The following is a 12,540-nucleotide window of genomic DNA, read 5'->3' as shown; positions in this document are numbered from 1 at the left end:
AGCAGCCATTCATTTCTCTGTGTTCTGCTCCTGTTGTCCAGCACAGTCTGAAAGAAATGACTGTACAGGAAAGAGCCTTTCTACTCCTACACACAGGTGTGCAGGGCACCAGGCCAGTCACAAGCTAAGCCACAGCTGTTTGTATAGACTGGTCTGCATTAAAGCTGCTCTATTCCAGGCTTAGAATGCCCTTTTATAGTGGAAACTATTGTACCAAACTTCTAGTCGGGGAGGACCGCTACGCACTTTCAATTAGTTGTGATTTAACCCATTTATAGAAGAGTTTTCCTTTGAAAAGGATCTTTCTTTTATTTTTTAGGTAGTGAGCCATTTTTTAAAATCTTTTTTGTTTCTTATATAAGCATGTGATAAACAATACAAAAGAAAAAGCGTTGTATATATGTAGTACAACTTTGTACACCACATATATATGTACATACATATATAACATACATGTGTACACACATGTATTTCACAAAAAACTATGACTGCATGTATATAGTTATTATTCAACAAAAATGAGATCTTACCTATGAAATGCAACCTGTTTTCCTGTTGACATATCACAGACATCTTTTCATATATAGATCTGCCTTGTTCTTAGGAATAGTCATTGGGGGGAGCTTAGATTTATTTTTTAATTTTTGTATTTTGTCCTCCATCTGTAGCATTTGATGTTATGTTAGCAGATTGTTGCAGAAGTAATCATCCAATTATGGATATTTTCAACTTCTGATGTTAATTAAGTCAGTCATTCCCATTAAAAGGTGTGGAGGAAGGCTAGGATGATTCATCAGTGGTAGGTATTTAATTTCTTTAAACCATATTTGCATATGTTGGTTCACAGAGCTCCTCCTCGTTAAAGGAATATGTGATAGTTTTTGCAGTGTTAGCGATAGAGCATCTTCCCATTGCATCAGCCATTATTCTCTTTAGAAACATAAGAATAATTTCAATCGCATGTATACACATCGGTTTTATGTAGGTCGTCGACTCATCCTTTAGATACATTATTAATTCCTCTGGCAAGATTAGTATCATCTTATCCATGAGAAATGTCACCAGGATATGCATTAGAAATTGCATGGGTATGCCTTTTAGAAGTGAAATGATCAAATCCTTGGAAAACACAATAAATATCCGTTTGCTTCAGACTCGGCTGAGTTCAGAAATGGTAACACTTTGCTGAGCCAGGGTCTTAATTTATAGAGGTAACTGAATAGCAGTACAAAGAGGCCAATGCCACTGAAAAAACACATAAAGTACTCACACCCCTATAAAGGAGAGGCACTGCATGCCGTGTGGGGACCCAGCAGGAGTCAGGAATATTCTTTATACAGATGCATCTTGATTTATCTGAGTTCCCTGATGATCGTTTAGGTTCTCCCAGACTTTTGATATTAATGTTAATGCTGCAGTAACACCCTTAACTCTGAAATCAGACAGCCTTAGTTCAGATTCCAGATCATCCATTTACTTAATTTGTGAGTTTTAGCAAGTTATTTGAACTCTCTGATCTGTAAAGTGGGGATAAAAAGGCTAAATGAGGAAAAAAAAAAAAAATATATATATATATATATATATATATATATATAAAATGCACATAGCATATTATAATAATGATAACTAACATGTATTGAGTACTTACTATCAGCCAGGTAAACATACCACACTGCTTTATGTGTTAGCCTGCTAACATATTTTTTAATAACTGTAAAGGCAAGTACTACATCGTTATTATTAAAATGACATTAGCTATTCCTGTGCATTTACTCCTCCAGGTAAATTTTTAAATCAACTTTCCACCTACCTCCCATCAATATGTATGACAAGTTTTTTTTTTCTTAATCCAGTGGAATTTTGAAGGGTGTCTCTACTCTTGAAGGTTGCCGGAATAGACACACCCTTAAACTTAAATCAAAGAGAACTGGATGCTCTCATGATATCCTTCCAAAGCCACATGATCATGGGAAGTTCATTTAAATGCTCTGAGCAACTGTAGTTTCCCTACCTGTAAAATGGGAGGGACGATCCTTATGAGAGGTAGGGGATGGAAGAAAGCACTGCAGCCATGCCGGCCACTAAATAAATGTGTTTGCTTCTGGGGCAAGTATTTTTACTTTATCTTCTGGTCCTTTGTCATCAGCACCATTTTCGGTGGCATCTCGAAGATGATCATCAGACAAAAGAGTTTGTGTAAGAGTGAGAGCAGCAGTGAAGGAGCAGGATGAAGTTTAAGGCCCCTGCTTCCTGTGCAAGACGAGCTGGACATTTACGACCAGTGAAGATTAGCCGAAAGGGAGGAAAGGGAACTGGGACAAACATAGACCATTCCATTGTGCCGGCATGTGCCACCAACCATGGAGTGGACTTCCTGTTGCAGGACGCAGCTGACCTTTGGAGAGTCACTGTCTGGGTGAGGCTGCTTTTTAACAGGACAAAACACAGCTGTTGTTTAGATGTCAGAGGCTAGTTAATAACTATGTTTGGCAGTCAGCTTGGGATGTTAACAGTTTGGAAAAACAGTCTGCTTCTAGGTTTAAGGAAGGCCGGTGTGAAGGGAATCTTTGTTTTGTACTACCAACAGGTTGTTTGCTAATCCTTCTTTGAGCAAAAATTAACACTTAGCAGCAACATTAAAAAGTATTAAGGGAACTCATAAAGTCAGAGCAGATGTGCGGGAGAAGGTCACACTTCCAGAGCTCTCTCGGGAACTATTTCTGGACTAACAAGTCCAACAAATGTATTAATTCAAGTTGAGATTTCTAATGCAAATATTGACTCAGTCTCAACTTTGGCAGTTAATTCTCCAACTTGAATATGTTCTTTCAGGATACCGTTGCCTATCTGTTTTCTTTCCTCATGCCTAATAGTTTGCCCACCCTTCATTTTGAACTCTTGGGGTGAGTTTTAAATGGTCAGTTCAGCATACTTTCTCTAGGTCTGAAAGATGCTTAGAGGAATGAATATAACTATTCCTTCATTTTCCTAGAGTATAATTGTGGAAAAGAAAGAGAAGAATAGACAGATACTTTAACCCAGAAAATCTTGACAGAAAGTAAATGACTCCCAGTCTTAGATCAGATTACATAAAAATAACTACATACGCACTTATTCAATATTAAAGGAAAACTGAGGACAGATTTGTTGGTCCCCCACCCCACCCGTATTTGAATTACTGTTAACTTTAAAACATGTGTTTTAAAGTTTCTCTGAATTGGTGGCAAACTGCTACATGGATAAGTTTTAGTATAAAATTAAAAGTTTTAACTAAAACATGACAAATGTAATATATATTTATTTTACCTTCATTCTTAGAGGATATTTTCACTGGATATAGAATTCTGGGTTGAAGTCTTTTTTTTCCCAGATGCTATTATATCTTCTTGCTCCCTTGGTTTCTGATAAAAGTCAGTGGTCACTGGAATCATTATTACCTGTACGTAATGTATCATTTTTCTCTAGCTACTTTCAAGATTTCAGTCTTTTTATCTTTAGTTTTCTTTGTATTTATCCTGCTTAGAGTTCCTTGAGATTCTGGAATCTATCAATTTAGATTTTATACCAGATTTGAAGAGTTTCCAGCCATTATTTCTTCAAATATTTTTTTTATTCCATTCTCTCCTTTTGGGAACATAATTATGTAGCCTCATGGTAGATTTTTTTTTTATGATATTCTAAAGGTCTGAGATTCTGTTCAGTTTTTTTTTTTGTTAGCAGTCTTTTTTCCCCTCAGTTCTTCAGATTGGATATTTCTGTTGGTCTGTCATGAAGTTCGCTGACGCTTTCCTATATTATCTCAATTCTCTTAAGCTCATCCAATGATTTTTTTTTTGAAAGTTTTGTACATTGTATTTTTATTAGCTCTAGAACTTCCATTTGATTCTCTTTTATAGTTTCTATTTCTCTGCCAAGGTTTCCTACAGATTTCACATATTCTTTTGTGCCATTGAGCATATTTATAATAGTTGCCTAAAAATTTTTATCAGCTAATTGCAATATCTGGGTTATCTGGTGATTGCACTTGGGATCCCTTTTTTTCCTTAAGGATGCATTGCATTTTCCTGTTTGTTTGTTTGTTTAATAATTTTTATTGTATTTTGAACATTTTACTATTGTATTATGGAAACTCTGAATTCTTTCCTTCTGAAGATGTTTATTTGGGAGCCGGGTGAGTTGTTTATCTTGGGTTTTGCTTTAGCCAGCAATCAGCTTGGTTGAACTAACACCAAACTCTGTATCTCCAGCAGCACCTCAATTCTTGGCTCAGTTAATTTTTCCTTAGCTGGGTTGGTTAGAGGCAGCCTTATGCATACACGGTTCAGGAGTCAGCCAGAATTCTAGGCAGAATTTTTATACACAAGCCTCTTTGTTTCTGACTCTATACCTTCTGGTATTCCTTCTTCACTTTCCAGTGGCTGTTGTTGTCCTGAAATCTGTCTACCAAGGACACATGCTTTCTATTGGAATTATGGCCACTCAGCATGGCACTTAGTGCAGCCTGCCACCAGGCTAAATGCTGTAATATTGAGAAGCACATTTAGATGTTTTTCCTTCTTCAAGTGGTCAACCCTCCTTTAAAATCTACCTACTTTTTGTCTTTGTACAGTGCTGTTAGTTGTTTTTTTTTGTTTTGTTTTTTGGTTTTGGGTTTTTTTTGTCTAGAGTTAGTTTATCATTGCTTTCTCAGGAGAATCAGTCTAGGAGGAGGTTACTTGGCCATACCAGAAGTGAAACCAAAAGCACACTTTTTAGAGAACATTAAAAATGCAAGCTGCTCCTTCCCATAATTAGTTCAGATTGGCATGTTTGAAATATATCTAAAAATAAATAAAGACATGGAACTTGAAAACTTCTAAAGGAAACTGTTAGTTTTTGGGTCTTAGTAAACAACACTACTGTGAACACCCAAATAAGCAGCATAGTTCATTGTACACTTCAGCATATTAGTGAGACACCAAAAACTTCTTTGTTATATCTTTTAGTCAGAGCTTTTTATTTTATACTAGCCAAGTAAAAGTTGCCATCAACAACATATGTACCAGTTCACAGAATGAAAGGGAGAAACAAAAAATTTCTCAATTAGAGTTAGAGATTTTTCTATCATCAGTAATTGATAGAACAATTACACACACACATATACAGATCAGTAAAGACATAGGTTAAGACATAAATTGATATTTAGAGAATATTACATTCAAGAACAACAAGATACCCATTCTTTTCAAATGCACATAGTATGTTTACCAAGTTGGTCAAATGCTAGACCATAAAGCAAGTCTGAGTAAAGTTTAAAAATTTGAAGTATTTTGAGAATATACTATATCTGACCACAAGGGAATTAAATTAGAAATCAATAACAGAAATATAACTTGGGAAACCCCAAATATTTAGAAATTCAACAACACTTATAATTAATTAATCTATGGTTCAAAGAAGAAATCACAGAGGTATTAGAAAATATTTTTAACTAAATGGTAATTTTAAAACAACATCAAAATGTGCAGGGTGCAAGTAAAACAGTATTTAAAGGACATTTTTTAAAAAAGAAAGATCTTAAATGTGCTGTCCAATTGAACTTTCTGTGATGATGGAAATATTCTGTATCTGTGTTGTCTCATCTGGTAGCCACTAGGTATGTTTGGCTATGAGTACTTGAAATGTGGCTAGTGAGACTAAGGAACTGAATTTTTAATTTATTTAATTTAAATAAATTTGGATACCCTCATGTAGTTATCAGCTACCATATCAGACAACACTTTGGACCAAAGTCTGGCATTTCTTATAAAACTAAATATACACATCTGTGACCCAGCGATTCTCCCCATAGTTATTTATACAAGAGAAATGGAAATATGTTCACAAATAAACTCATATAAAGCCTAGGTGTCCCCATCAATAAGAAAATGGATAAACAAGCAGTGCTATATTCATACAATGGAATACTATTCAGCAATATTGAGGAAATTACTAATGCATGCAGCAACATGTATGGAACTTAAAGACATGCCGAGTGAAAAAAGTCTTCCACAAAAAGAGTGTATACTATACAATTTCATTTATATGAAATTCTAGAACAGGTAAAACTAGTCTATGATGGCGGGGGGGGCGGGGGCGGGGGGAGAACAGTGATTACCTATGGAGGAGTAAGGGTTTTTTTTATTCAGCTGCATATATTGGTCTAAACTCAGTGAATGTACTCTTAAAAGAGTTGAGCACTTCATTAAATGTAAATTTTACCTCAAAAGAAAAAAATTAATATTGAACAGGAGTTAATGACAGGCATGCTGAATTATTTAGAAGTAGAATGATACATGTAGTTTACTTTGAAATATATCAAAAAGATTAGATGGACTGAGGGATGGATAGAAATATGGATATGTGTATAGCTGTGCAATAAAGCAAGTATAGTAAAATGTTAATGGTAGAATTTAGGTGATCTTAAACATACTGTGTTGTATATTTGAAATTTTTTACAATAAAGTGTTGGGGGTTGAGAACTGTGCTTTTAGTTCCGTGTACACAGAGTTACCGAAATGCAGTTAGTTGAGCCTTCATTGGGATCTGCTTTTATAGACAAGGAAAATGTGTTATGAACACATTTGTTTCCAGTTTCTTGAAAGCTATTGTAAGCAAAGGACTGTGGAATAATTAAGATGAATTGAGTATTTTCCCTGTCCCCTGGAAACTTGCAATCTAATGAAGGATAGAAAACAAATATACAAATAATAAAGTGCAATACATCCTCTCATAGAGGTATGGACAAGCTGATGTGGTTGTTCAGCAGAGTGAGAGCACATTAGGTGAACGAACCATGGAGGCTGCCTGGAGGAGGAGATATTTTAGATACCAACAGGACAGCAGGCTTCAACAGAAGAGACAGTATCCCAGGTTCACAAAGGATGAAGCCTGTGCAGATGTTTGAAGAAATGTGAAATAAAGCTAGAAAAGTGTGAAAACCAGGCTTGGGTTTTAGCCAGTGGGTAGGTAGAAGACATTGTGTCTTTGGACAGGGGAGAGAGATGAATGCTTCAACATAAGTGTTACTTATTGGTATCTAGAAATGCAGGAAGCCCAGATGGGAGCCCCGCCTCGACTTACTGTGAGACTTTATTGAAATCATGCAACCTGGAAGGGGTACCCAGGCCCAGGCTTTAACTTGAAGGAGTTAGAGTAGTTGATCTCCAGGGTCCTTCCAATTCTAGCATTCTCTAATCAGATGGCTGCTTGAAAAACTTGTTGTTCAGATTAAATATTTTCTCTTGCAATGTTATTTTGCTGTATTAGCCAACTCTTTATAAAGTCTGGATTATACTGCTTAAATATATTGCAGATTCCATGTTCTGGGTGTCAGAGCTCATGAACTGTCACTGTGTGGTATTGTTGTTTTTCAGAGTTGTAATATTTCAAACTATTGAACTTTTACATTATGAAAAAATGACTCTGTCATGCTAGGTGGGGGTCATAAGGGAAGCCTTACAAGGCTCGTCTCACGTTAGATCTAGTAGTTCCGAATATGTCACAGACGAGAATGAATAATCCAAACTTGAAATCTTCACAGAATGTTACATCTTTCTGGCAATTCTTAGATGCAAGGAAATAGAATCTTATAATTATGTAGGGCAAACAAATTTTTTTGTTGAAAATCTGTTACTGCATGAGTTTTTAATATTTTTAATGTTTAATAATTTTAATATCTAATAATTTTAATATCTCTAATATGCTATATAGTTTGATCTTTGGTCCAGGAAAAAAAAAGTCCCAAACGATATATTTATTGAACCATTGGGTGATGAAAAATTGACTTTTCATCTCTAAGCCTACATGTCTCGCTGGGCATCTACTGTGTCAAGAGTAAAGGCAAGATGCTGGAACTATTGTTATTTTCAGACCACTGAGATCAAGCATTTGATGTGAGGAAAAGAATGAGCTGCTGAAAAAGTTGTGTGATGTGGAAGCACAAACCTTTGGGAGGAAAACAGAAAGAAAGGTAGACAGAGCACTCCTGAAAAAGTTGAGCTGCTGAAAAAGTTGTGTGATGTGGAAGCACAAACCTTTGGGAGGAAAACAGAAAGAAAGGTAGTCCAGAGCACTCCCATTAGTAAGTTCGACAAGTGGCTTAGACCCAGTTCCAGAGACACAAGCTTGATCCTTTATGGAAGGCTGGTTATATACAGAGAGCTTTGTTGCAGAGAAAATGTGTTTCTTAGCATTCACTTTTCATCTTACCGGGCAGGGAAACCATGTCCCGATCTCATCAAAACCATTTGAATGACACCCAGCTACACCTCTCCAAACGTCATATATATTCGAGCTCTGTGAATGGGGCACAGATGGTCAGCATTCACATGTATGGATGGAATGAATCCAGAGTAATTTCAAAACCACCGAGTCTTTTACAAGAGGGTCTTCTCTCAGGGAACCCCAGTGAGAGGAGTCTCAGATCAGAGCTGCTTCATACGAGTGAAAGATGTGGCCCCAGACCCAGGCCCCCATAAAGGGAAGAAGATGCTCTTCTCTGCTGGGAGCTGACGGGTGCCACATCAGAGACTCTCTTCCATTTTAAAAATGTTTCACTGAAATGTGCTCTTTTACTGTTGGCAAACAGCATATTTTTAAAGACATATCCTGTCCAAATAATAAAAACTATATCACAACTTCTGTCATTAACACACTTTCCCCTTCCGTCTACTTATTTATAAAGATTTCTCTTATGGCTGTAAAAAGAACTATAGACATCTTAGAAATACAGAAAGTGTAGAGACAAAAAAAAAAAATCATCCATAATACCACAACTTAAAGATGTTAACCACTGTTGGCTTTCTAAGATTTTTCTTCTTGCCTTTTTAATTTCAGTTACATATGTATATGCATAAATATCATAAGGGAATCTTGGGAAATATGCCACATGTATAGTTTAATATGCCAGCTATTTGTCACAGAAGTGTGTTCCTGTGTTAGAAACTCTTAATATCATATTTGATGACTATAGAATATTCATTCCATTTTGTGGGCACAACATCACATTTTAAACCCATTACCCCTTTGCCCTGAGAATACTTGCTGGCAGTGCTTGCGGCCGCATCCTTTACCCCAAGATAACTCACGGATTACAGCCGTAACCTCACCCCCAAAGTTTGCCACGAAATATCTCGCTTTTATTATTACTTTCGCATCGCTCTAGTATGATAGACTTTGGAAACAAATGACATCATTCTATTTATAGAATGCTGTTTTTAGGAGTGGTATTTCCATTTACAAAATATAGAAATTCTCGATCGCTGAAAATGTCAAATCCTAGAAAACGTAACATTCCTACGCGTGATGTTAACATCGTTCTCAGACAGTTGCTAGCCGGAGATTCATTTGATGAATCTGATTTATGTGTACATTTCTGTTACATTAGGATTAGAGAAAAGTTCTGTTTGGAAATAACTCCAAGAACAGTTTTAATATCTTATTTTCACATTGAAAATAAGTCAGATTTGCTTCAGCCTCAAAGAGCGTGTTTATGTAAAATTAAATTAACGCTGGCAGCAAGCTGCACTTTGTTTTCCTAAACGGGAAATGGTTAAATAGCACCTCACATGAGCCATTTAGATGTTCCCAGTGTTCCATTGTAGAAATGGTGGTATCCGTTGTTTCAGGAGATACGCTTCTCTGTCTAGAGACGGAGGAGAACTGTGTGAGTTTGCTGGGGTGCCTGGTGCCCCTAACTGAGCCTGTTTAGCCCTCTTCTCGGGGCCTCTGTCTGGCTTTCTGTATATGCTCCAAAGGGACCTGGGTCCAGATTGAAGGAACAGGGAGGGAGTCTCAAATCCACTGATTATGCCAGGGGTCACTTTGTGTTTGTGCTGCTCTTCCCAGAGGTCAAGCGGGCTCTGGGAATGAGAGTTTATCTCAGGGGACAACCCCTCTGCGCCCAATAGCCCTGTTAGGGCAGAAGACCTGGCCCTTCCTCACTCTTTCTTCTTCAGAAAGAGAAGACACCTCTTTCTGGGTCCCGGTTTGTCTGTGGTCTCTTAAAACAGAGGGGCTTTAAGGGGCGTGGCCTAATAATAATGGTGATAACAGCGGCTAGTATTTAGTGGGCATTTGCTATGATGTGTCAAGTGCTCCTTTACATACAGCATCTTGTTTAAATTGCAGATCTCTTGTCCTAGGAGCTAGAAATAGTACTGTCCTGGGAAAACAAGCAAGGTGGCCCCTAGAGTTGTACAGACCTTGGTTCGAGTCCCAGCTTCACCATTTACCAGCAGCTCTGTGACTTAGATTAGGTATATCAGCTAGAAATGCATTCAGCCATAAAAATGAGAAAACCCACCCAGCAGTGGCTTAAACAAGTAGGTGGTTACTTTTCTGACATTATGAGTTCTGGATTCATACAGTGTCATGAGGGACCCCATCCCTTATCTTCCTATCTGTGCTGTCTTTGGCATGTGGCTTTCATCCTCATGGTTCCAAGGTGGCTGCTGCATTGTGAGATCTCATCCTGACTGATCCAGGCAGGAAGAAGGGTCAGGGGACAAGTCCTACGTCAGAAAAGCAAAACTTATTTTGAAACTCTCAGCCTATATCTCACTGGCCAGACTTTGTCATGTGACCACCTAGCTCCGAGGGACTCTGTGGGAGAAGTCGTAGCTGGCACATTACCATCCCTAAGGAAATCAGGGTTCTATTAGAAAGGGAGACAGGGGAATGTTTGATGGGTAAGCAGCCATCGGTGTCTGTATCAGCAAGTCACTTAATCTCTTTGAAGCTCAGTTATTCCTCAGTGACAATTCCTCCCTCTTCTAGTTAGGCTCTTTCAGTTTAAAGGAGCTACGCCCTGCTTGCCTCAGAGGATGGGTGCTCCTCGTGAAGATCCCCCAGGGACAAGGGCAAACTCAGCACGGGCCCCGCAACACACAGTCCATTCACCATGGGTTTCTGTACTTCCCTGCAGGCTGGTTGGCTCCTCATTGTTCAGGACATACCAGGAGCTCTGGGAACCCGCTGTCCTCTGTCGCTTTAGAATTGGGCGTCTGTGGCTCCCTGCCCTAGGGAGGCCTCCAGGCGTAGGAAGCTGGTCCCTTTGCCCACTTTCTCTTGCTTCCTCTCCTCTCTCTACTGTCTCACCCCAGCTGCTGTCTCTGCGACCACTGCTGCATCTCACATCCAGACCCCCCAAAAGAGACAGCGTCTAGGGTCGGTGAGTCACTACTCAGTGAAGAACATCACAGTCAGGCAGCCTTACGCCGGGCTGCACAGGGGTGACCATTGTCCTTTAGCCACAGGACGCATTGCGGCTTCTTTCCTCAAAGAGAGCTGTGGCCGTGGCAAGTGCCGGTGGATCCCAGGACTCCGTCTCGGAGAGTCCCAGGTGCCTAGTTTCGTACCACTCCAGGGGTCACCATTCATCATGAAACCCGTGCAGGCCGCGCTCCAGGAAACACCATTCCCCTGAGGTTGAGAGCAGGTCCCAGGTAGGCCCCGCTCGTTGTTGCAGACTATTTCAGATGGTGGCGGACTTCTTGTTTTCTGGCCGTTAGAGAACCAACCGGCAGCCTGGACCACTGCTAACTAACACGAGGGCTTGGTGGAAAGTGTGAGTTCTATGAAAAAATGAAGACTTGGGAAACGGCAGCCAATTTGATTGCTGACTTTCCTGAGGAGGACCTTGTCATTCAACGAGGAAGCTGCTGGTAGCTACCTCCTTCTCCATCTCAAGCTGCTGAGAGGTGAAGGAAGGGCAGCTGTTAGGATAAATGAGGGAATGTGTATGCACATACTTTGAAATAGTGACTCACTGGAGAGGCCTCCTTGTTGTTATCACAGCTGCTGCAAAACAGCTTTGAGCCCTGAGGTATAAGGCTGCCTTTGGAGGTAGGGGCAGGAGTGGGGGGAGTTGTTTGGATGTGAGAGCTTGCATTTGTGGGGGAAGGGGACATGAGGATTGATGAATAAGGCCTCTCCGTTTCCTCAATAGGGGTTTTAGGTAATTTGTGTAATTCTTGATACAGAGAGAGAGAGAGAGAAACAACACATATCTGGGCCCTTAGGGTCAACAAGAGCCAGGCAAAGAGGGCCTTGTTATCGTGAGAGACATCACAAGGCTGTCCAGGCGAGCAGTCAGCAAAGGCTGTGTCATGCTTCCACCAGGCTCCCATCAGTTTGGGCTGCGTGTTGGCTTCATCATACGCCAAGCACAAGCTCGGAGCCTCGGGACAGAAGCCCAGTAGCCTCTCTTCTCTCGTCCACCCTGCACTTGTACTCTTCCCCAGGGAAGCTACGACAGGTCAGGGTGCCGCCACTGCTGGGGCAGAGTTCCTGCCAAGTCCACACGCAGTTGCTTCTGGCTGGCGCCAGGTTCCCAAGCCAGCCTTGTACCGCCACTGCGTCTGCTGGGTAACTGGTTGACTCAGACAGCCCGTGCATGGGCCATCACAGAAAAACTGGTGGCTCTACCTCCTTCACAAGATCCCTGCGACCCACTCCCGTAAGCATCAGGACTTCCCTTTTAGCCTGTGTGGAGCTGGAGGACTGCGTAGTAAATCTCCT

At 39.8% G+C, this 12,540-nt stretch overlaps 1 protein-coding gene and 1 long non-coding RNA gene across 8 annotated transcripts in view; both read left to right on the top strand.

Moving 5' to 3' along the window:
- The window catches only part of CTDSPL (CTD small phosphatase like), a 96,703-nt gene that overhangs the window by 26,380 nt on the left and 57,783 nt on the right, over window positions 1-12,540 (top strand). The window lies entirely within an intron of this gene.
- On the top strand, window positions 3,174-8,777 carry LOC120586756 (uncharacterized). Its single transcript, XR_005648789.1, has 2 exons — window positions 3,174-6,931; window positions 7,820-8,777. It is a non-coding gene; the product is annotated as an uncharacterized LOC120586756 (long non-coding RNA).

The sequence above is a fragment of the Pteropus medius genome, unplaced genomic scaffold (assembly GCF_902729225.1).
Source record: "Pteropus medius unplaced genomic scaffold, Ma_sr-lr_union100, whole genome shotgun sequence".
In the NCBI taxonomy this organism is placed as follows: Eukaryota; Metazoa; Chordata; class Mammalia; order Chiroptera; family Pteropodidae; genus Pteropus; species Pteropus medius.
The sequence above is the reverse complement of the archived record's forward strand: the minus strand, read 5'-3'. Positions and strand labels throughout refer to the sequence as shown.